The sequence below is a fragment of the Crocuta crocuta genome, unplaced genomic scaffold, assembly GCF_008692635.1.
Source record: "Crocuta crocuta isolate KB4526 unplaced genomic scaffold, BGI_CrCroc_1.0 scaffold762, whole genome shotgun sequence".
NCBI classification, from domain to species: Eukaryota; Metazoa; Chordata; class Mammalia; order Carnivora; family Hyaenidae; genus Crocuta; species Crocuta crocuta.
This window is the reverse complement of record NW_027529524.1, coordinates 1,083,847-1,106,860: the sequence shown is the minus strand read 5'-3', so window position 1 is coordinate 1,106,860 and position 23,014 is coordinate 1,083,847. Positions and strand designations below refer to the sequence as shown.

The 23,014-nt window shown below is 37.2% G+C and overlaps 1 protein-coding gene, 1 long non-coding RNA gene and 1 other non-coding gene across 4 annotated transcripts in view; 2 read left to right on the top strand and 1 right to left on the bottom strand.

Annotated features, from left to right (window-relative positions):
• The first annotated feature begins 4,254 nt into the window (after window positions 1-4,254).
• On the top strand, window positions 4,255-22,604 carry LOC144229017 (uncharacterized). Of its 2 annotated transcripts, none has more exons than XR_013334326.1 (11): window positions 4,255-4,277; window positions 11,616-11,654; window positions 12,198-12,218; window positions 14,063-14,083; window positions 14,823-14,843; window positions 15,428-15,448; window positions 16,077-16,097; window positions 19,224-19,244; window positions 19,735-19,755; window positions 21,642-21,665; window positions 22,593-22,604. It is a non-coding gene; the product is annotated as an uncharacterized LOC144229017 (long non-coding RNA). The 2 variants fall into 2 exon arrangements; XR_013334327.1 differs by lacking the exon at window positions 4,255-4,277 and adding an exon at window positions 4,485-4,497.
• On the bottom strand, window positions 16,845-16,947 carry LOC144229018 (U6 spliceosomal RNA). Its single transcript, XR_013334328.1, has one exon. It is a non-coding gene; the product is annotated as a U6 spliceosomal RNA (small nuclear RNA).
• The window catches only part of LOC144229016 (uncharacterized), a 166,554-nt gene continuing 166,138 nt past the window's right edge, over window positions 22,599-23,014 (top strand). Inside the window, exon 1 of the mRNA XM_077760966.1 lies at window positions 22,599-22,607. The gene's annotated coding sequence lies outside the window, so the exon portion shown is untranslated. The remainder of the gene's footprint in view (window positions 22,608-23,014) is intronic.

The window sequence follows — 23,014 nt, the reverse complement described above, 5'->3', positions numbered from 1 at the left end:
TCAAGAACCACAAGATCATGACCTGAGCTGAAATCAAGAGTCAGACAAAGCGACTGAGCCACCCAGGTGCCCTCAAGAAAGTTCATCTTATCCTATGTTTCCATCATTTTCAACTAACGGCTTCTGGGTTTATCACATCTGCCTTAAGTGAGCACAGAAGAAGCTTAGAGAGCGTGAGTGGGATGGTTTTATGGGGAAGCTGGATGTTATTGAACATATCACTTTGACAACATTACATTGGCTAGAACTCAACAGTATAGCCCCACCTAACTGCAAGAGAATCTGGGGGAAATAGTCTAACCATATTGTATTAGTTTTCTATTTCTACTGAAACAAATTACCACAAACTTAATGGCCTAAAACAACACAAATTTACTAGTTTAGTTCTACAGGTTAGAAATCTGACACATGTCTCACTGGGCTAGGGTGTCAGCAGGGCTGCATTCCTTCTGGAAATTCTAGGAGCAAACCTGTTTCCTTGCTTTTTAGTTTCTAGATATTCCTCGCTTTATGGTCTCCCATTCTCCATCTTCAAACTAGCAAAACTTAACCAATCCCCATCCACAGAACACTCTAGCCTTCCATTGTTATGTATTTTTCTCTGACACCTTTCAATCTCCTGCTTCCAGTTTTAAAGACTCTTATGATTCCATTGTGCCCACACAGATAATCCAGGATAATATCCCTAGTTAAGATCAACTAATTAGCAACCTCAATTCTGTTTCTTTTGTCTTGAGAGAAAAATTTAATGGAAAAATTTGCAATTTGTTTTGCATTTCATAGAATGTGGCTACAAGTGATGAATTAAATTTCTAATTTTCTTTAATTTTTTGGATCATGCATATTCAGGAATTGTTGCAAATAGAAAAACTGTATTACAAAATTATTTTGAATTTGAAAATCTAGTACAAAGATCAAGTTTACAGTTTAAAAAAAAGTTGAATTCATGTAGACATTTAATTCAATATTGACTTTTTAATTTTTCAACTTACTGTATTTTTAAAATTAAATTAAATTAAATTTTTAATGGTTTATTGTCAAGTTGGTTTCCATATAACACCCAGTGCTCATCCCATGGAGGAGGNCTGAAATCAAGAGTCAGACAAAGCGACTGAGCCACCCAGGTGCCCTCAAGAAAGTTCATCTTATCCTATGTTTCCATCATTTTCAACTAACGGCTTCTGGGTTTATCACATCTGCCTTAAGTGAGCACAGAAGAAGCTTAGAGAGCGTGAGTGGGATGGTTTTATGGGGAAGCTGGATGTTATTGAACATATCACTTTGACAACATTACATTGGCTAGAACTCAACAGTATAGCCCCACCTAACTGCAAGAGAATCTGGGGGAAATAGTCTAACCATATTGTATTAGTTTTCTATTTCTACTGAAACAAATTACCACAAACTTAATGGCCTAAAACAACACAAATTTACTAGTTTAGTTCTACAGGTTAGAAATCTGACACATGTCTCACTGGGCTAGGGTGTCAGCAGGGCTGCATTCCTTCTGGAAATTCTAGGAGCAAACCTGTTTCCTTGCTTTTTAGTTTCTAGATATTCCTCGCTTTATGGTCTCCCATTCTCCATCTTCAAACTAGCAAAACTTAACCAATCCCCATCCACAGAACACTCTAGCCTTCCATTGTTATGTATTTTTCTCTGACACCTTTCAATCTCCTGCTTCCAGTTTTAAAGACTCTTATGATTCCATTGTGCCCACACAGATAATCCAGGATAATATCCCTAGTTAAGATCAACTAATTAGCAACCTCAATTCTGTTTCTTTTGTCTTGAGAGAAAAATTTAATGGAAAAATTTGCAATTTGTTTTGCATTTCATAGAATGTGGCTACAAGTGATGAATTAAATTTCTAATTTTCTTTAATTTTTTGGATCATGCATATTCAGGAATTGTTGCAAATAGAAAAACTGTATTACAAAATTATTTTGAATTTGAAAATCTAGTACAAAGATCAAGTTTACAGTTTAAAAAAAAGTTGAATTCATGTAGACATTTAATTCAATATTGACTTTTTAATTTTTCAACTTACTGTATTTTTAAAATTAAATTAAATTAAATTTTTAATGGTTTATTGTCAAGTTGGTTTCCATATAACACCCAGTGCTCATCCCATGGAGGAGGGCAACAAGTGCCCTCCTCCATGCCCATCACCCCCCTTCCCCTCTCCCCCACCCCCTTCAGCCCTCAGTTTGTTCTCAGCATTCAAAAGTCTCTCATAGTTTGCCTCCCTCCCTCTCCCCAACTATTTTTCCCCTTCTTCTCCCCCGTGGTCCTCTGTTAAGTTCCTCCTAGCCCACATATATGTGCAACCATATGGTATCTGTCTTTCTCTGCCTGACTTATTTCATTAGCGTAACATCCTCAAGTTCCATTCATGTTGCTACAAATGGGCAGATTTCATTCTTTCTCATTGCCATGTCGTATTCCATTGCATAAATAAACCACATCTTCTTGATCCATTCATCAGTTGATGGACACTTAGGCTCTTTCCATGTTTTGGCTATTGAGCAACCTTAATTCTATCTATAGCTTTAAACCCCTTTTGCCATGTAGCCTAACATATTCAGGTTCCATGGACAGGGATTAGGATGGGAACACTTTGGGGGGTGGTGGGAATTCTACCCACCACATACGTGCCTTGGAGAAAAACGAAATTGCTTTGGTGAACAGCAAAGCAATCTCTATCATATTATCTCCTTATTTCTCTATATTGGGTCCTGGATGATTTCCCTCATATTTACCATTCATTAAGTCTTTCTTCAGTTAAGTCATTTTCTTTGTTTCCCCACCTAATGATTTTTATAATTTAATGACTGTACATTCTGTATCTGCCACTTCCGTTTTGCTTTATATCAAATATATTTGCTCCCAATTAATACTTTCTTAAAGCTTTATGGATTCCATTCCTTCTTTCACATCTCCAAATATATTAAACCCACTTTGTTAAAAATTCCTTTTGAATTCTCTTCTTATGTGTTACCCCAATTGTGGCTGTCTGTCATGTCAGTAGGTCACCTCAAATGTATTTTAACTTTAGTCTGTGAGCTCATCAGTTATCACTTGTTTGAATTCCTCATAAACTTCCCATTGTGTAATAATACTATTAGTACATAGATTTCATAGGTTAGTTGGTTTTTTTTTTATTAACTGTTTCTGCATTCATAGTTTTTTCCCTACATGAGTGGTTCAAATGTGAGCCTGAATTTGGCTTACCTTGAGAGTTCTATCGTTGCTTGAGACTCAATTTCCAGCCATGGCCTGGTGCAAACCCTGACAAACAAGATATAGACTAATGGTGCCCTTTTCACAGATAGTGCCTATGTGAGCCTTAGATATACAGGATAGCTAGTCCCAAATTCTTCGAAGGCACAATGTCTGTGGCCTTAACTTTCACTCCTGATCATATGTTGAAAACCCAACCTCCCAAAAAGATATAAGGGTGATGAAATCTCTTACCCACTATCAAAATTTTTGGTTCCCTCTTGATATGTGACTCTTAGAGATTTCTCTTACTAGTTTTCATTTTTAAATGAAAACTTACTAGTTTTATATTTTAAAACTTTAAAATATATTGGGCCTAACTTTTCAAAGTGATTAGAGGAGGTGAAATATCCATCTTGACAGCAAGCCCCCTTTACACTGCCCTGACTCTTTATCTTCTAACATCTAGTGATGTCCCAATTTTGTTTTCTTGTTGTTCAACATTCCCATAGGAAACAAATGAGTTTTGAAAAAGTAGAAACCCCTTGTTGAAGCTATTAAGTAGCAATAGTTTGCTGCAAAAGATCTTTCAAACAAAGGAGAAAAAAGAGAAAGGAAATTGAGATAGAAGAGGAGGAGGAGAAAGATAGGTAGAGAAGGAAAACAGAAAGAACAAAAACAGCAAGATCTGGAAAGAAGAAAAACATAGAAGCAGAAAAGTTCCAATGGACTAAGAAACTAGCAATCCCCCTAAACATTGTTATTCTCTTACAAATTTAAAAGATAGGCTGCAATCCTACCCTACCATGAGAGTATTACTGAGGAAATATCCAAAAGCCTAAAGTTCATACCCCCAAACCAATCCGTAAATGGATATCTATCTGCCCACAGCATTGCATTGCACCTGATAATAGAAAATGGGATGTGACCCATGGCTGTCTTCTTTCCCACAATCTCTTCCTTATATAGTAGCTATGGAATCTGAAGTTCTCCCTATAATACACAGATCTCATTCTTGCTTTGTTTTCTTTCAGCACTGTCTCGATCAAGTATTGGTAAGTTCTTTTACTTTTCTCCAATTCAATTCAAGGTGTCCCCAGGTTTGAATGGCAACAATGGAGATATCTAATCCCTTACCTCCTTGAGCCAGGACTGACTCAGGGGTTGGTGTTCCCAGGGGTTCCCTATTCTGATACTCCCCAAATTAAAAACAGCAACAAAAAATGCCAAACAATCACATAAACCTTTTGTGTTTCTTTTTAGGAGAACAAAAGAGTAAGTTCCTTTTCTGTTTCTTAATTCTGTTCTCTTTGGTGTATCACAGACCTGGGGATCATGCCCTAACTCTGGTTAGTCTTGTCCCTTATCTTCTTTTCCTTCTCCATCACTGAGCATTTTATCTGAAATTAATGGAAGCTTTAGAAAATGAAAAGTCCATTGATTAAGAATAAAGAGAGAATTCAAATGGTTTTTGCTGGGTATGATGATTTCAGCAAAACAAAATACCTTCTTTCACTCAGAAGCAGGAGGAAGGAAGTTGTTAAAAGGGCAGAGAATGGGAGCAAAGAGGAGAGTTGTAATTAAAAGAAGCCATGTTTGTTGAGTCCATACTTATAGGTATTAGAGATGGGAAAAGTGAAGCTCAACGATATTATCTAACCCAAAGGCACATAGCTCATAGAAAGTGAAACTGAAGTTCTAAACACTAAGTTTTTTACTCTAAATCCCTTGCTTGTCCAACTACCCCTAGGACACCATTGAAAATATTTAATTTTTCAGGGGCACCTGTTCAGTTCAGCATCCTACTCTTGATTTCAGCTCAGGTCATGATCCCAGGGTTGTGAGACCATGTCCCTCATCAGATTCCATGCTAAGCATAAAGCCTGTTTAAGATTCTCTTTCTCTGTACCCCCTCCCAGCTCATACTCTATCTTAAAAAAAAAAAGAAATTATTCAATTTAAAGTTATCTTCCTGAACTAAAAAGCTTCAAGAAATTTAAGACATTATGCATATGTGAAAAAAATATTACTTCAATTTTTTAAATATAATTCAAAGTAAAAAATTTGAATTAAACTTAATCNTGTTTTATATATATATGTATGTATATATATGTATGTATATATGTATGTATGTATAGTATGGAATAAAAAAATAGCCAGTGCTCAGAGGGCTGGAAGAGACACAGTATTTTAAAGGACAATTGGGTTTCTTAAAACAAAACAGTAAAGAGAACATATGAAGAAATTAGAGATAGAGGGGAATTTGCTGATCTGAATTTCAGAGAGCATGGTGTGATGGGATTTTAGACCGTAAGAAAGAAAATCAGATTAGGAGTTACACTAATCATTATGATAATATGCTCCTTCAGATGAGAATGAACTTCTGATGGTGAATAAGGTAAATAGATATGTGATACATATTGGGTTGAATCTCAGAGGAAGGTGAATAATTAGTTATTATAAATAGTATCTAGCTGAAAGATGCATGGAACCATTCATCCCTGAAGTTAAATATGCTGTGTGCTCCCACAGGATGAATGAGGCCCTCTTGAGAGGTACCTCTATAGGTATACATAGATAAGGACTGCAATTCAAAACAATAATATAAAAATATATACAGAGTATATATGCCAGGCTCTGTACTAAGTACTTTATATCTGCATAACAATCCTATGAAGTAGATATGATTATAAATCTTGTACTTAAAATGAATAATCTTGGGCACGAAAAGTCAAGTAACTTGTACAAGGTTACACAGCTATAACATAGAGGAACTAGGATTCAAATCCAAGTATCCTAGCATCTGATCTCCCACTGTAGTTCATGAAATCAATTAATCCAGACTCCTGTGGATTTTTGTTATTATTCCTCAGTGTCAGCTCCAAAAATGGTATTTAAGTCTCTTTTCTATTTCTCAGTTCAAGAGAGAGAAATGTGAGTAAGCCGGAGTTCAAAAGAAAGGAAAATATAAGGCAGCTAAAGAAGGTTCAACCAAAACTTGTGTCTCCTAAGTTCCCTTAAGAGTTTCAATCTTCACACAGGCTGAAAAGAAAGAGTAAATGGCCTCTCTGCTCCTCACCAGTCCTACATGTCTTCTGGGCCTCCATCATAGCCCCAAAACACAGTATACTCACACAGTCCATGACCAAATCACACCACAGGTGGCAGAGAGGATTTGATAATCCCTGGGGAGGGCAGTGTGAGAGCTTCTCTCTGAAGCTTCTCTTCAAAGCACATTAACTCTGATGCCTTTAAGCAAATGGCCTTAGGAATTTATCTGTGTGTCCATTTAGCATAGTTTACTAGGGAATTGAGCACATTCCTGATTACTTCTCTGCCATGAACCCTTGGTATTTGGGGAACTTCTCCCTGTCTGCCCTTTCCTAGGCAGGCCCTAACTTTAAAATGTCAGCTCTTTTGCTTCCCCATTATCCTAGACTTTATCAGCTGAGGCTGAAAGACCTAGGAATACAGGACTATAGTTTATGGATTTAGACTAACTGAATCATTGAACGTTGAGCTCAACAGAGTATTGTTAAACCCTGTCCTTTTAGAGATTAGTTAAATAAGGTCCCCAAAAGATGATGTAAATGATCAAAGATCAAACTTCACACAGCAATTTAACCTTCAACATAAGGCAAATAAGACAAATGGTCATACTTCTTTCACTGAATATAGTGGGGTTCATTCAATAGTAATTTATATTTCTGTACTGTCATAATTTTTATTAAAAGTTCCACAAACCTTCCCTATTATTTAGATCATTTTATAAGAGGAACCCTCCAGAGATTAATAAAAGAACAGAAAAAAAAGGAGAGTCAATATGTAGGAAAGTAGTTAATTTGCATTGTGAAGGAATATTCCAAAAGGAACAGAAAGAGAAAACCATGTGGGGTACAGAGAAAAGTGCACTGAACCAAACTCAGAAAAATTGGAGGCTAAAACTGCATATAACTTTTATTTTAAAAAATACTTTAATGTTTATTTATTTTTGAGAGAGAGACACACACAGAACACGCTTAGGGGAGGGGCAGAGAGAGAGAGAGAGAGAGAGAGAGAAAGACACAGAATCTGAAGCAGGCTGCAGGCTCCAAGCTGTCAGCACAGAGTCCAATGTGGGGCTTGAACCCACAAACCGTGAGATCATGACCTGACCCGAAGTTAGATCACTGAGCCACCCAAGCACCCCCATAAAACTGCATATAATTTTTAGCACACTCAAGCACAGAACTTCTCTTCTCTCAATCTCAGGTTTTTTTAATAAAATTAGAAACTTTTTTTTTAGAGTGAGAGAGCACACACAAGCATGGTCAGAAGGGGGTGGGAAGGATAGAGAGAGAGAGAGAGAGAGAAAGAGAGAGAGAATCATAGTAGGCCCCATCCTCAGCACAGAGCCAGATGGGATCTCCAGGCTGATTCTCATGACACTGAGATCATGCCCTGAGCTGAAATCAAGTGTCAGATGCTTAACTGGCTGAGCCACCCAGGTGCCCCAAATTGGAACCTTTCTAACATTGCCTTGCTTTGGTTCTTGAAGCTATTACATAATGGAGAGGAGATTTTCCAAACTGAGAAAAGAAAGGAAGAGGGAGAAATGGAAAACAGAGAAAAGAAAAGGTGCTGAATGAAATCAGAATATTTAAAATATAGTAACCCTGGATCCTCTCCTGGCCACTTTTACTCCTGGATAGTGTCCAAGGGGGAAGAAGGTTCAAGACCTGCAAGGGTGGTAATCCATGTGCCTATGGGGGAATGGAGGGTCTAAAGTATCCTGAGGGCACAATTTCTGGAAAGACTCCCGGGAAATGGGTGGATTATTTAAACCATTAACTCTAAACTGATCTGAATATTTGTAATTAGTCTTAGCTTTGGTGCAAGGATCCATGAGTAAGTTTTTCTTCTCCTTTCAAAATCTGATATTGTAGGGCTCTGATCTGTTCCCTGCTATGTCAGAGTGGCCAAGCTTGAAGCTTATCATTCTCTGCCTTCTCCTTCATTTGTTATCTTACCTACATTATGCTTACCTGTCTCCTCTTCTTGTCTTAAAGAAAATTCCTCCTCTTATGTCTGGTTATGGGACCTCCTCTCCCAGTTTCACCTTCTCTTCAACAGTCACAGCTTCTCTTTTCTATATCTTTGTATTCTCCTCTTCCATTAACTCCCCTCTCCTTAACGTATAGAGCAGGTTTGGTTTTCTTCCATCCCAAACAGACCCTCCCTTGACTCTGTGTCCCTCTCTAACTACAAGCCTCCCAGCCCCACAAAGAAGAAAATTATGCTCTTTACTTTGGCTGTGGGCTTTGGAATAAGTTACTGTTCATCTCTATTATTGAAAACATGTGTTATTTCTCCATGAATTGGGAGTGGTATAATAAGACTTTTCAAAACCCCTTTAAAAATAAGTTTGCTTATTTATTAATGTATTATAAATAAACAGAGAGGCTGTTACATAATGCAGGCTCTGGAGCCAGGCTGCCTGGAGTTGCATTCCAGCTCCTTATTTACTGGCTCTTTGAACACAGGCAAGTTATTTAACCTGTCATTAAGCTTTTAAAACATTTATATAACTAATTTCAACAACCAACTGAAAAACAAACAACAGAAGAGAGATGTGAGTAAAAATATAAGACACGAATGGAGAAGGAAGAAAAATTAAGGCTTAAATCAGTCTCCTGGAACTGATTTCCATTTATTGCCAAACCAAGATGAACATATTTTCTAAACAAAGGAATAATGAGAGGAATAAGGTGCAGAAAAGTAAGGCAATCAGAGAAAATCTCTCTTACACCCTCCCCCCACACACACAAATTCAGAAACAAGAAACAATCCTGGTTGGACAGATTTTCTTCTTCTAAGCTATGTGCTTCTGAAAGAAGTTTTCATATTGAATATTTACTTTTGGTCATACTTACAACTAGTAAAATTGCTTCTTGTTCAAAGATGATAATTTCATAATTTTCTCTAAAAAGTATCACAACTTCCAGGTGCGTCACAACCTCAACAGGTTTGTGCATCACAGGTTTGACTTAAATGTGACCCAACAGTGGCGCCTGGGTGGCTCAGTCAGTTGAGCATATGACTTCGGCTCAGGTCATGATCTCACGGTTTGTGGGTTTGAGTCCCGCATCGGGCTCTGTGCTGACAGCTCAGAGCCTGGAGCCTGTTTCAGATTCTGTGTCTCCCTCTCTCTCTGCCCCTCTCCCACTGGTTCTCTGTCTCTCTCTGTCTTAAAAATAAATAAAACAAAAGAAGAATTTTTAAAAATAAAAATAAATGTGACCCAACCAATACCTGTGATTAAATTAAAGAAAGCAAGGGGATTCATTTGGTCTATCTCAACTCAGCCACAGCCTGTGGTGAGGCAGATCTCACACTGCACTGTTGTGGAAGTATGTAGGATGCACACTTAAATCCCTTCCTTTTTAAAGGAAAGCCTCCAAATTGGCAATCCACTAGCCCAATGTCACCTGCACATTGGTTGACCAGCAAAGATTTATTGTAAATTTTGCATATGAATGCTTCTAGATGGGGTATGCAGTTTTCAAACTCCCAACTTCCTTACTACCCTGAATAGATGACAGATTCACAATCTCAAGCCTCAGGAGACTTGCTGAGGCAACTGAGCATGTGACTCCCCCACACAAGGACAACCAGTATTTCCATTTAGTATGGAAATTTTGGTACTCTCTATGAGAACTAATTCTGATATTTTCATTAGGAAGACTATCCATAGAAGTGAGGTCTTTAATCTAAAATTACATAATACTTAGTATTTTGGCAGGATATTCAAATCTTATAATTAAGTTTTTTATCTACTTCTTCACTCTGAAAATAAGCGAAACCTTTCACTCTTGTGCTTATTTGCTTTCAACCAGGCAAGGCCACAAATTCTCAGTTCAAAATTTTTTGAAAATATATGATATACATTCCACCTCTGCTTATGCCTTTGCCTGTGGCAGGTATCAGTAGGTGATCATAGTTCTCTTTCCTGTTCAGCCCACATACAATCTAAAATTCTTCTCATCTCCAGAGTGCTGCTACTAATTGATCAGATTTAGTACCTTAACTAAAATATATTTTCCATTTGTGATATGGGTTAATATTCTTAAATATTAAATATATGGGGGTTGTCTTTTGTAAATTATCTTTATTTGGTAGTGGGAATGAAGGTATGTTACCTTGGTCTATAATACAAAAAAGGTGATATTTCTTCCCAAGTGCTGAGATCTCATCATTTCTATGAAAAGCTACCATTTCCTCCCAAACACAACAACAAACAAAATTGAGTCATAAATACATAAGTAAAAACTATAATTATTTCAAGAGAAATCAATTATATATTTTTCAACTCACTAAAAGCTTTCTTGTTACATATAATTTTTTAAAATAATACTTCCGCATTTAAAGGATGGTCAACAAAGAGAAATAAAAGTACATAAAAAAAAAGATTTGAATAGGTAAAAGAAGAAAGAGTGGGAAGGAAAACAATAGAAAGGTAGAATTTCAGTGAAGATGTCCAGAACAGGAAAATGGAAGACCAAAGTAGGTTCTAAAAGTCCAAATCATAGATTTACACATACAGAAAACCTTCAAAATCACATGGGAAAATTAGCTCATCTCATAAATAAACTTGTTTCAGTAAAGAGGCTTTTAACATCTTCAAGTAAGACTGGTTACTCGCAAGGCAGAAGCAACGGTTCTTGACTGCTCCCAAATCTCACTGCAATGTCAGCAGATGTGACTAAGGTACTGAGGTAACTAAGGAATATAAAAGTATATTTTTTAAGAGTTGAACCCAACAGATTAACAAGCAAAAAAAAAACAAAAACAAAAAACAAAAACCAACACAATGAAATACTCATGAAAATGTACTGTCACCAGCATTCAGAACTTTCCAAATGATGGTAAGGAATAAGAGGGAAAAATAAAGAAAGTAAAAAGAAAGTAAACTGAAGCTGAATGCCTTAAACACAGTGAAAACTTTCTATTTTGCCAAAGGGTTTCATTCCTTTGTAGTCACCGAATACTTCTTTCATAACAATTTTGACAGAACTTTTCAGCTTTCCTAACCATTATGACTCTTGATTTTTCACTGCAGCCATTCGATATAAGAAAGGAGATATCATTTTCATTTTAAAGTTTAGAAAAGTAATGTTCCAAAGGTTTAGAGACTTACCTAGTCATAGAACTAAAGAGTAGTAAAGCTGGGACTCTCTAGTCTTGGATTTTAACCTCAAGACTATTTGTAGCTCACATGTGGGGAGGAGGGAATAGGACCGTCTACATTTCATGTTCTCTAAAAGTCTAAACCTATATAAGATTATATTTGTAATATTTTTTTGCTTAAACAACAAACATTTATCTCTCATAGTTCTTCTCAATTTTCATTATAGGTAATACAAAAGCCTTCAAAGCAACTCCAGAACCTTTATGTAAGTTTTTCCTATTTCTCAGTTTAGTTCTTTTATCTTCTTCTACAAAGTGCCTACTACTGAGGAAGCTGGGGTGGAGGTTGAGGAGGCACAAAAAAAGGAAGAGGAAAGGAGAACAACAACTTACTATTTAACTGTTCTCCTTTGCCTTTACCAGCATGAGTAACTTGAGGCTGATTTCAGGATCTCTCTAAGTAACTGATGATTTTCTTATTTAGCAAAGTAAAAACTCTAATAAAATTGATTAATAAGTGAAAGGGAAAATCCTGTGATTAAATGTAGTTGTGTATCAAAAACAAATAGATACTTCTTGAAGGATCTGACAATAGAAAGATAGCAAAAATTGAAAACAAGAAAAATAATTACAGGAAATATGATCTTATGGGTCACCTGAGGGGAAAAAAGGGGGAAAATACAGACTGACCTTCTTACTGCTTTCCATGTAAATGTAATATGTAGTAAATACTTGACCTGAAGCTCCCTGAAATGTACATTCTTCAGGCATGCCCTCTCCAGACTTATCTTTTTGTGTTTGTATTTTAGCAGGCACTGCAGGACCCATTAGTAAGTTTCTTTTCTGTGCTTTAATTCCCATGTGTTTTGCTTTACTACACTGTTATACACTGTTAGAATATGTAAGACATTCCTAGTCATGGATGTTTTTATTTCCTCCTGTACAAATTGCCAATTCTTTTGTCCTTCTTTATTTCCTATTCTTTTTTTTTTAAGTTTATTTATTTTGAGAGAGAGAGAGAAGGAAAGAGAACATCCCAAGCAGGCTCTGCACTGTCAGCAAAGAGCCCAATGAGGGGCTCAAACTCACAAACCATGAGATCATGACCTGAGCCTAAGGCAGACACTTACCTGACTGAGCCACCCAGGTATCCCAATGCTTCTTTTTCTTATTTTAACAAGCTTGGAGCCTCTGTAAGGAAGTACTATCACTTTTGGTTTTCTCAAAATCTTGAGATTAATTAGCAAAGAGAAAAGTGTTAGAAAGGCAGGAAGTCCTCTTGCTAAAAATCCCAATCACACTCAGAGGAAGAGAGCAGTGTGTCCCAGCTCACTGATTGAGGGTCCCTAGGTTGCTGTGGATGGTGGTATGGAATGTACATGCCCTGCAATTAACAAAGAATCAGTCTGGAGGAAGTGTCCAGATCGCATTTAAAGGACATTACATCAAACATCTCTGGCAGAAGCACTGGTAGAGAATAAAAAATGAGGGATGGGAAAGAAGCAGTTGATTTTGAAAAGAAAAAAATAATAAATGGACACAGTGACATATAAATGCTCTTAGATTTTTACCAATCTGTTAATGGCCTTGCTGATTAAAATGGATCCAAGGATCTGCATCAGCATCACTTTGGAGTTTGTTAGAAATGCAGAATTTCCACATAATGCCTACTAAATCAGAATCTGCATTTTTCACAAGATCCCCAGGTGGTTTAGAACCACTACTTTGCAGGGGTTTCAATCCTCTGTAGGTAGAAAAGAAATAAGAAGTTGAGTGTTCTTGAGCTAAGTATAACTAGCTCCTCCATCCCTTCAGATTCTCCACAGGAAGAGTAGCCTTAAAGCCAGTGACAAGAAAAATGAAACTTACCAAGGCTTCATTCATTTCTTAACATACTTCTGTCCATCGCTGCTAAGGATGTTCAGACCTTGAGCTCCTGGGGCAGGACCAACCCTAAAGGAGAAGAAGAATGATTTGTGGGTTAGGGCTCATGGCAAATCACACTCTGTGTCTACTCCTCCTGGAGCATTTGTACACATGAAACATGATTTAAAAAAATCAAAAGTCAATCAAGAGTAAACACTGTCAAGAGTAAACACTGAGGAAGTGTCACTAAACTATATGTAGCCCAAGAGATACAGAGAGGTGTCTGTGCATATGTGTCTGTAAAGGAGAAGGCTATTATTGCTAAGCATGTGGGTCTAGTGCCTCAATCCCTTTATCCACTAACTTCACCTACAAAAGTCTGAAGCCTGCCCAAGAGTTTCTATTCTCTCTTATGCTAAGATATTGTAGGCCAAGTTACTCTGATGATTAAGGTCACCCACAAGAGAGAGAAATTCCCACTTTCTCCTTCAGAAGATGAGGCTATAGATTTTGTTCAAATGAGACCAGTTGGAAGAATGGCAATTGTCTGTGGAATCTACTTAGTTACAGTGACCCATCAAGACAGGAACCTTGACCCCTGGATCCCTGCAGCTCCAACTGTCGGATCCCAGTAATTACGAGGGTGGGAATGAAGAATGACATTTATGTGCTCCTCTGATGAAGTAGAAATATTTTTCCTTGTGTCTGTTATTTATGATGTTTTCCCCAAAATAATTTCAACTCACACTTAATTTTCTGTGACAAATAACCATTCTAATTAATCTGTCTTGCTTTTCTCATATTTTAGCTGGAGCCATTGGACCCATAAGTGAGTTCCTTTTCTGTTTTCTAATTCTGACACTCTTTGGTCTTCTGTGGTATATGGGACTTCTCCTCACCCAAGCTCTTTCCATTTCTAGGCCTTCCCATCCACACTTCTTGATTATATTTGATTTACTGACACCTCTAATGCCCAGACCATCAGGGAAAAAAACAAAACAAAATGAAACAAAACAGCCTGAACTGACACTAAGTTTAAGACAAGGGAAAGCTAAATCATTCATATTTAAAATAATGGCCAAGAAAAAAATTCTCTCAACTATGATAAAAATGGTTAAAACAATTACTGTGGACTTTTCCTAAACTGAGGGTAATGCTACAAGAAGAGCAGGTAATTCTAGAAGACAAAAGAATAAGCATGATAAAGACCAAAGAGGAGGGTGGTGAAAAATGGCCAAAAGACATTGTACCTACCCCTAGGAGTGTCAATCCTTTGAGATAACTGAGTGTTGGGCAGGGCAAAGAAAAGAGGAGGGATGAGAGTGAAGAAAGATTTACAACATTCAGCCCAGGTTCTATACATCCCCCTTTGCCATTTAAGATGAACACTGAATGACTTGATCTGGTGGGAGGGCTATGGGACTCCTTTGCTAAAATTATCTACTGATCTGTAGTAATAATTCTCCCTCTGGTTGAGTTGCTTCACAGGTTCTTTAAAAAGAATATTGGTGGCATGATCATTCTAATAATATCAAACCACACTGATTTTCTTCTTTTTTGTATTTCAGTGCAATTCACAGCACCAATTCGTAAGTATCAAATTTGTTTCTCCACTCTGGTTTCTTTAATTTCTTACCTACAAGGTCTTAAGTATTGACCTACCCTGTTTCCTTAATACCATGTTTCTCAACTTCCCTAGCATTCCTATTACACAGATTTCAAAGAAGCTGTGCATGAAGTAGATAAACTGCAAAGCCCATGGGCTAACATAAGAAAATAGAAAAGAAAAGGACCCTCTTAATAGCAGTCATAATGCCCTGTCAGCAAGGGAACGTTCACTTTTCAAATAACAGTAAGTCCCTAATGAAATGAGGAGGAAAGAGAGAGAGAAATTTTTTTAAAGAGGACATTATAAATTAGTAATGGAATGAGTCTATCCCAATCCTCTAAAAGTTTCAAACATCACTGAAAACAAGGTGGGGGAGGGGGACTCTATTCCTCTAAGTCTCCCATATTGTACAACAGGGAGCCTATCCGAGGATTGTCATGCAAGCAATCGCTTGATGTTCCTAGGATTTCTACTTATGACACTCCCTCTAGAGTAAGTGTTGGAGAATGGTTATTTCCTTCACAGTGATGAAGCATACTGATTTTCTCCCTCTCTGTTTCTCAGCTGGCGGTACAGGACCTATCAGTAAGTTTACTGTCTGATTAGTCACTGTAGAGAAATTTTAATTTCCTGCAGTATCTTAGGGGCTTTTCCTTGAATCCTATGTTGGGATTTTGGGAGTTTGTGGGTTCCCATTTTCTTGGCCTTTTTTGCTTTCTTCTATCTAGCACTTCAATAAGTCATTAATAATCATGTGAATGTACATTCCACTGCTAAACACAAAGTGTAAAGTGGAGGATGAACCCTTAAAGGTTTCCAATGGCTTATCAACATCATACAAGGGATATATTTAAAAACAAAGTGAAATGAAAAGAAGTGAAATAAAAAGGGAGTAAGAAAATTAAGTTTAAGTGGAGAAGGATTTTTCCAATCACCTACAGGGGTTTAAATGGGCCAAAGGGGTGTCCTCCATTTAGTACCTTTGCTACTTACCGTCTCAGTGGATCCATTAAATAAAGAGGCCCTTATATATATATATTAAGTTGTCTTATCATCTTAGCAAAAAACACCTCAACTTCCCTACTACCACACTGCATCTGAGCCCAAATTTAGTGGTACAGATTCTTACCAGGAAAAGCATGTAAATGAGAACTATGGCCTTCAAAGCCTGAGAGTACCTACTGATTTCTTTTCTTTTTTTTTTTTTCCTTAGAGCTCTCTCAAAAAACCATTGGTAAGTCACCTAAATCTCAATTACAATGCCTTTTGGTCCTTTAGAATGCTTAGAATTGCAAGTCAATTTCTATTTCAACGATTCCTGTTCACAAACTCCAGGATCAAGTGTTTCCATTGCCTCATTATCCCACTCAGAATTCTTAGAGGTTAGATTCAGCGAGGTTCTTCAATAAAAAGATATTAACTCTGACGCTGAAATATAAAGTGAAAAAATAACCCCTTAGGAGTAGTCTTTTCCAAGTTATATAATCTGGTTCTTTAGAACCAACATGTAATAAAAATTTAGAACACAGCACGTAAACTTCTTGTTACTAGATTATGTTCAAAATAACGCAAATCTTAAGCTTCTTTCTATCTCTAACTGCTCTGAAAAGCTCTCTTCAAGACAGATAGCTTTATTTTCACCAATTTTTAGCAACTTGACTTACTGCATTTTTCCATAAACATTATAAATAACAGGTTCTAAGATACAGTCGNCAAGACAGATAGCTTTATTTTCACCAATTTTTAGCAACTTGACTTACTGCATTTTTCCATAAACATAAATAACAGGTTCTAAGATACAGTCACCCATAATTACATTTTATACACTAAGAGCAAATAGTTATAACTACACACACTGAATTACAATATTCCTAAGAAAAATTAGGAATTTTTGAAATTAGAAAACTAAAGAAATATGATTTGAGGTTCCCCATAGTCACCTGACAGAATGAATAGAAGTCCTGTATAGGTACCTGGTCATTCTTAGTGTGATTCCTTCAGGAATTTGTGAGTCATCCTTGTGCAGGTGCTGTGCTAATCTTCTCTGTATCACTCCAATTTTAGTATATGTGCTGCTGAAGCAAGCTCTCTGTGTGATCCTTTAATGGCTTACAGTTTTTCTAACCCTCACATGCATTATTTTGTTGGGCCTACCAACACTTCAATGGTGGTGGGTAAAGCAGATAGAGATGGAAAAATTGTTTCCCATAAAAATTTGTTTAATCTCAAAACAATAAGGGGAGGAGGACAATTAATAATGAAGTTAGGACTGAAGTTGTGCTCTTAGTTGAGTTCTTTCCACTACCATTTTGACGGTTCTAATAGGTTATTAGCAAGGGAAACAATAAAATTCTAATATTAGAAATCAGAGACACAAAGGCCTATGGAGAGAGGAAGTGAGAGAAAATGCAACACAAAGAGTAACACACAGAGAATGAAGATGTTAAAAAGAGAAAAATTAAAAGAAATTTGAAAAGAACAAAAGTAGGAAGAAAACCGGAAAAAGAAAGATTAAGTGAGTTGGAGACAGGAGAAGAAAAAAAAGAGTAAATGAAAATAAACAAAACTGAGAAAGAGAAGAAAAGGAAAGCTACAAGTAGTCACAAACTAAAAGTTAAAAAAGAGTAAGAAAATACAGGAAAACTGAAGAAATAAAATAAAATTTGAAATGAAAATGAAAAGATTTTAGTGGCTTATACCAAAGGTAGGTGTCCTAGGAATTTTATTCTAGGATCAAGGGCAATTTTTTTTAACAGATATAGTCAAAGCAAACATTAAATTATTTTTGCAAAATAACCTAAATTTCTAGCTTGTCTATAGCTCATGGCCCAGGATATCCATAGCTGGTAAGACACTTTCTAGCTTTTTCACATAGAAAAAAATATCAAAATTAATGGTTGAGGGGATTATGAGTCAGAACTGAGATATTTCCCATCATGAGTGCCATGAAGGTCTGGAGGAGAAAGATAATGCAATGCCCGCTGGGAGGAGGGGTGGTCTTTCCAGATTCAATTAACCATGCAGACATACAAGATGATCCCAGTCCTCAACTGACACCAGGCTACTCAGCAGAACTTAAGGTAGGAACCACAGCTTGCATCATCAGCTATCTCTCTTTTGTGGTAGTAGTTGTCTCGAAGTTGTCTATGCAGGTGTCTACAGAGCCACACAGGAACTATCCTCTTTGGCTGTCCATAAGCTGCGTATAGGAGCTGCCCTGACTTAGAAGCCCCAGGAGCCAAAATATCCTGTAAAAACTCCATATACACAACCTGCAGGGATCCTATAAGGAACATGCCAAAATACATGGTCACTACGCTCAGGGAAGCCCAGAGATAGGGCCTTCTAACAGGTATTTATAGTTCTCCCAGTTCACATGCAGTTTACCAATCAAGGATCATTCTTAAGTAAAAGGAATGTTGCAAGTAATACAAAAGGCTTAATCAGAAAATCAATTGAAGGCCAAATTCTCATTAAAAACTGAAGGTTTTGTTGACCTTTTATTTGCCCAGAGATACTCAAGCTAATCAAAGCAATATAGTCAATAAGCTGGAAGCTATGAGATTACACATCCTTATCTTCCACCTTCACACCTACCCTAGAGCATATTAGTTGGTCAGAAATATTTTAGTACAAGTATGGGCCAATCCACTTAAAAAGCAGTATCTTCTGTTACTGACAAGAAAGAAAAGGTTTCAACCTTTAATGTCTTGAACCTCTCCTAGGTTGACAAGGATTCTAGAGAGACCTTCATCTCAGGCTGAAATATTGCAATATAGGCTAACTATCTCTTTCGTTGTATAGTTATCATAACTGGTTTAGTTTCCCCTAATGTTCTAATTCTGTTATCACTTCTCCCTTATTCTATCTCCCAAAGCCTCACCTCTAGAATAAAATTAGCGAAATAAGTCAGGCAGAGAAGGACAAATATCATATGTTTGCACGTATAGGAGGATTAGGAGGAACTTAACTGAGGACCATGGGGGAGAAGAAGGTGGGAAATGGGGGGGGGAGGAGGGAGAGAGGCAAACCATGAGAGACTCTTGAATGCTGAGAAACAAACTGAGGACTGATGGATGTGGGGGGCAGGAGGTAGATGGGCATGGAGGAGGGCACTTGTGGGGAGGAGCACTGGGTGTTATATGGAAACCAACTTGACAATAAACTATTTGTAAGAAAAAAACTAAAAATAAAAAATGAAAAAAATAGTTTGAAACTTACCTTAAAGCTTGCATACACTCACGATTGCCAAAGCATTTCCATCTTTGTGTAAAAAAAGATGTAATAATGCATATAAATTATAAAAAAAAATTATTCTTCAAACACCCATCTTAATATGTCAACTTGGACTTCTTTTTAGTGCAAACTCCAGGACCTATTGGTAAGTTGCTTATATACATAACAACTCATATATATCACTCAAATTCATAATAGCATAATATTTTTCTAATAATGATTAGAGTAGCTCATCTATAATCATCAGAAGAATATTCCAAAGCAAAGGTGCAACAGAGATAATCTGGGGGAGGACATAAGAAATGAGAAAGAAGACAAAAAAAATGACATGAGAGGAAAAAGATGGGGAAAAGCAGAGGGAAAGGAATACAATAAGATTTTACTTCACACACCTGTAGTAGTCAAGGCAAGAATGAAGTGGTTTTCCTTCCAGCTAAAACAGGGTTACTAGTATCCTAGAAGAAGATCTGATTTTTATGGAAAGGATATAGTCCAATAAAAAACATTTAACCCTGAAGATGGGAATTTGGTAATTCTGGGACATTATTTAACAGTTCCCGTTTGGAAAAAATTAATGGCATGTGTGTTTATCATGTTCAACAACCATAGTAATTTATGATTGTTTCTATTTTTAGTGCAATATACTGGGCCCAATGGTGAGTCCCTTATCTATCTTTTTCCTCTGGTATTCTCTGATCTTCTACAGTGTATAGAGGGCCTGTCTCCAGTCCCAAATGTATCTATTACCATAAGGATAGTTTTTTAGACATGTTTTCATGCATCCCAGTTTCCATTTACTGAGAATTCTCCAGGATTATTTTTTAAAGAACAAAGTAAGAACGTTTCCCCAGTAATGGTCATAATGGCTTCTATGATAATACAGAATTTTGTAAAGTAAGAGAAATAAGGTTAGCTTTCCATTTCTGAAGTGCTTTGTAGTTCATAAAGGGCCTACTCAAAGACAACAGAGACAATATAAAGAAAATGAAAAAAAGGAAAACAAATTTCAAAAATAAATGTAAAAGAAGGATAAAACAATCAAATTTAAATAGACTGAGGTCTGATCAGTTTTCTTACCAATTTCCTGGGAAAGGTGTACCAGGGAATACTACTAAGGATCTAACCTACCCTGAGTTCTCCAATCTTCTCTTTCAATGCGTTTTTCCTCATGTCCTATCCTATCCACTTGCCCCAAATACCCAACACACGCGTGCGTACACACACACACACACACACACAGCTTCAGGGAACAGGATATGACAGGAGGTGGGCTGCAATTATAGGAACTGGCAGATGCATAAACCATAAGTGAAAGACAGTAAAAGGTAAACTCATACTGTGACTAGCTAGGGCAAAAGGAGTGTCAAATTCTAGAATGTCAAAACAAATTGGGTCATTGGGATTTCTGAGTCTGGAAATTAAGTGATAGCATTCCAGAGTGTAAGCTAAACAAGAGGACATTATCAGAAGGCAAGTCAGATGTACTCAAGCATTCTTTCAAGTAGGTGAGCTCTTGTATCAGAAAATGAGCTGAGGCCTGGAGAGGAAGTCATGAATAAAAGAAAGATTTGGTTGATCTCTTGTGCCATGGAGGTTACAGTCCTATAAGTAATCTTGAGGAAAGAAACTCAAAACATGGAGAGGGCAGGCAGTCTCCCACACAATCATACTATGACCACTAAAACTGGATGCTGTCTGTTCTAAACACTGGTTCTAAATACCTTCCTGTTATAAATGAACCTTAGCCATCATTTATCAACTATTCTAAATCAGGGCCTCCTTCCTCAGTACTCTTAATTATCACCAAGACTTACAGCCTTAGATGTTTTCCTAATTCTTATAAGGGAGAAACCATAAGCCAGCTCACCTCACTGAGGCTAAAGGAAGGGTCTCATCTGGCCTAAAGTCCCCAAATAACTACCATGTGCCCAAAAATCTATATGGGTACATGGATTCCCTTTCCCTTTTCTTTCCTGCATAATTCCCTCTCCCCTACGTGTAAACTCTTAAAACATACAGTAATAGATAAATGAAAATTATACTGCTACATTTATTCATTCTTAGCTTTCCCTTAAATTACAGACCATTTGGAGAAAATGAAAAATGCACAGAATACTTTTTTAATTAACAAAAATGAGTGCGTCAAATGGAAGTAGGAAAAAAGAAAGGAGTGAGAAGAAAATGTCAGATCAACTAAACAGTTAGGTAGGAAAAATAGATAAATGAAAATGACAAAAGTGCATAGAAGTACAAGTTTAAGACATTATAAACCCCTAGAAATTTCAAGCATTTACCACCCTAGAAAGAAATGGAATGGAAAGAACACAGCCACTCTCTTGCTCCAGACCAGCAGAAGCAAGCCTCAGGATGCAAAATAGAGGTAGGAGCTTAAGTCCAGACGTCACAATGAGCTAACAGGCAGGTTTTGGAGCAGCTCCCTGCATTCTCTCTACAGTTACCGTTTTTAAGCCCATCATAGGAGATTTGAGTTCACTTAGTTCTACACTGATTTCTCTCTTTTCTTTCCCTTCCATTTTTCCAGCAGGTGAAACTTCAGAAATAACTAGTAAGTTCCATACCTGCTCCTATATATTAGTTGTCTTTGGCTTCTAATATAGGGTCTGCAATCCTTTGCTTCTGTCCTGTGGGAACAGACTTTCATGTTTCTCCATCACGTGCTTATTTCACTACCTAGCTGCAACCCTAACCAAGGAATGAACAAATTAAGGGGAATACAAACCTCCCTCAATAACCCAAAATATTATGAATAATATAAATGTGTAGACATAAAAATATCAGAGGAAACTATCTGAAGTTTATTATGACTTGTCAACAAGGGAGGGAGGACATTTGTATGAAGTACGAATGTGTGAAAGCTTACACAGGAGAGCAGAAATAGGGAGAAGGAAAGTAAAAGAAGCACAGTTTAAATTACCAATCCCCTGTAGGATTTTAAGCAGCTACCAGTCACTGCAAAAGGGAAGAGATAAATCATCTCCCTTTCCTGAAGCCTCTCAGACGAAGCAGGAGGCAGAATCCCACCAGGCATGATGGGAGCTGTGTTCCTCCAGCACTGTGCACCGGAATACCTATAGGGTTTGATACTCCCTCCGTGGGCATTTGATATTCCCTCTCAGAAAGCTAGCAAGGGAGCGAAATAAGTCAGGCAGAGAAGGACAAATACCATATGTTTGCACGTATAGGAGGATTAGGAGGAACTTGACGGAGTAACAAGGGGGAGAAGAAGGGCGGAAATGGTGGGGGAAAGGGAGAGAAGCAAACCATGAGAGACTCTTGAATGATGACAAAAACTGAGGACTGATGGATGTGGGGGGGAGGAGGGATGGGCATGGACTAGGGCACTTGTGGGGATGAGCACTGAGTGTTATGTGGAAACTAATTTGACAATAAACCATTAGAAAAAAAAAAGAAAGCTAGCAAGAAAACTAATTTCAGCATTCTTTCCTCACTTACTTTTCTCTTTGTTTTTCAGCTACAGGATCGTCTTGTAAGTCTCCTTTCATGATGGATCTCAATTACCTCCAGCAGTGTCTAACAGATCTACATGAACGAAAATGTATTCATCCACATTGGGATCACAAGAGTTTAAAGCTCCTATTTCTTTGACCCCTAGTTTTCCATTACTCAGAATTCCACTAGGTTATTAACAGGTTTCTAAAATGTTCACTGAGTCACATGTTTCTCTAGGGCTCTAAAGACTGTCAGGGACCCTCTATACAGAAGTAGAAAAAATGAACAGGAAAAACAAAGTTACAAATAATATTTCTGTTTACCAGCTGGGTCACCTATTCAAGCAATTAGTAAGTTGTGTATCTGTTTCTTTGCTGTGCACTCATCAAAGCCCAGTGATATATATTGAAGCTTCAGTTCCAGTATAGGAACTTTACAGTATAG